This window comes from Aureococcus anophagefferens, assembly GCF_000186865.1.
Source record: "Aureococcus anophagefferens unplaced genomic scaffold AURANscaffold_17, whole genome shotgun sequence".
In the NCBI taxonomy this organism is placed as follows: Eukaryota; class Pelagophyceae; order Pelagomonadales; family Pelagomonadaceae; genus Aureococcus; species Aureococcus anophagefferens.
The window spans coordinates 92,626-95,212 of record NW_008705577.1 but is presented as its reverse complement, the minus strand read 5'-3'; positions in this window follow the sequence as shown (position 1 = coordinate 95,212).

Below are 2,587 nucleotides of genomic sequence, written 5' to 3'. Positions count from 1 at the left end.
CGGGCGCCGGGGCGCGCGCCGGCGCTGCCCGGCCGAGCGCCGGGAAGGCGGCGAGGCTCTGGTCGCGCGGGCGCGCCGTCGTGCACACCTCGCAGGCCGCCGCCGCGTCGTGGGCATTCTCGAACGTGCACGCGCTACACGACCACGGCATGGTCGCGGAGGCCACGTCAAGCGGTCGGGGCGCGCGAGGCTATTTCATACTCGGCCCCAAAAAGCGAGTCTCGCGAGATGTTGCACTCGAAGCAGTCGATGTTGCCCTTCACTGCTCTGCGGCAGCATCGTAATCTAAAACCACCTGCGGCAAGTATAGTCCCCAGTTCGGGCATGGGAGAGCGTCTTTTCCTTGCGGTGATGCGAGGCAGAAACTCCGCAATGGGCAGCCCATGAAAGTCGTCGCCGTCCTCGCGGCGCTGGTCGTCGTCGCCGGCGACGAAGCGCCGCTGGCGAAGGCCGACCTGCACGAAGCGCCGCTGGCCGTCGTCGCCGGCGACTCGGAAGCGCCGCTGGTCGAGTTGCACCGGGCGCTCTCGAGCGTGCACTGCGTCGACCGGACGCGGCCGCCCTCGCCGGCGCCGACGGCCGTGCCGAGCGCGCGGCCCGTGTTTCGGCCGACGCGGCGGCCGACGCCCGCGCCGGCGCCGCGCCCGACCCACCCGGCGTTCGCCCCGAGCCCCGCGCCGACGACCTACGGTCCGACGACGTCCGTGCCCACGAGCTCGACCTACAGCCCGTCCTACGCGCCGAGCGTGACGTACGCGCCGACGACGGAATCCTACGCGCCGACGAGCCCGACGCCGGAGCCGACCGCGGCGCCGACCGCGACGGCGGCGCCGACCGCCGTGTCGTACGCGCCGACGGGCTCGCCGAGCGTCTCGCCCTCCGCCGCGCCGACAACCTACGAGCCCACGTATAGTACAAAGCCGTCCGCCGCGCCCCAGAGCTACGCGCCGTCGAGCTACGGTCCCTCGGAGGCGCCGGCGACCGCGTCGCCGTCCTACGGGCCGACGACCTCGAAGCTGCCGAGCCCGACACCCAGCGCGGAGCCCAGCCGCCCGCCCGCGCCCGCGCCCAGCGCCGCGCCGTCGTGGCGGACCTACGCGCCGACGGCGTCGCCGTCGTCGCCGCCGTCGGAGGAGGCCTACGCGCCGTCGTCCGTGCCGACGAGCGTCCCGTCCTACGCGCCGAGCCCGACGCCCTCGCTGAAGCCCAGCCACGCGCCGTCCTACGAGCCCACCTACGCGCCCACGATGTCGTCGTTACCAACCGGCATCCCGTCGCTCGAGCCGACAAACGCGCCGACGACGCCCCCGACGCTCGTCCCCGCGCCGCGGCCGACCTACAAGCCGACGAAGGCGCCGACGCAGACCGTGGCGCCGTCCTACGTGCCGACGTCGCGCCCCAGCGCGCTGCCGTCCGCGGACCCGACGACCTACGCGCCGAGCTACGCGCCGACGCCCGCGCCGTCGAAATACGACTCCGCGCCGCCGACGAAGACGAAGGCGCCGACGCTCGCGTCCTACGCGCCCACCGAGGCGCCGTCGGTGGAGCCGACGCCCGCGCCGTCTACCGCCGCGCCGTCCTACGACCCGTCGCCGGCCCCGAGCGAGAGCCAGCGGCCCTCGAGCTACGCGCCGACGCCCGCGCCCTCGTCGTCGACGCCGACCTACCCGCCGACGCTGTCCCTGGCGCCGACGTCCGCCGCGCCGACGCCGCTGCCGTCGCGGACGTTCGCGCCGTCTTATGCTCCCACCCGCCCGCCGTCCGCCGCGCCGTCGCCCGCGCCGACCGCGAGCCCGTCCTACGGGCCGTCGTTCGCGCCGAGCGCGCGGCCGACGGCCTACCGCGGCACGTACCGCCCGTCGCCCGCGCCGACGAAACGCCCCAACTACGCGCCGACCGCCGCGCCGAGCTACGCGCCCACGTCCCTCCCGTCGCTCGCGCCGTCCGTCACGCGCCGGCCGACGCGCCGGAAGACCTACGCGCCGACGGACTCGCCGACGCCGTCGCCGACCACGAGCGGCCCGACGGCGACGCCCGCGCCGAGCTACGCCCCGTCCTACGCGCCCTCGGCCGCGCCGTCGTACCCGCCGACGACGAGCACGCTCGCGCCGACGAAATTCCCGCCGACGCCGCGGCCGTCCGCGACGCCGACGAGGCGCCCGTCGACGCTCGAGCCCTCGGCGCCGTTCCCGACCATCGCGCCGACGCACCAGCCGACCTGCGCGCCGTCCGCGACGCCGCTCGCCGCGCCGACGGCGCGGCCGACGGCCCGGTCCCGCCCGCCGACGACGGCCGCGCGGCCGTCGGCCGCGCCGACGATCTCCGCGCCGCCCTCGGCCAGGCCGAGCCCGAAGCCGAGCGGCCGGCCGACCACGGCGGTGCCCTACCCGAAGCCGACGCGGCGGCCGATGACGGCCGCGCCGTCGGCCGCGTGCAACGACGGCCCGCTCGACGCCCTCCTCTTCGACTACGACGTCTGGAAGACCTACATCGACCTGAGCGCGAGCTTCGCGTCCGTGACGACGCCCGTCTGCGACGCCTACGACGACCACGCGTCGTGCTGCGGCGCGTTCCGCGACAACTGGGC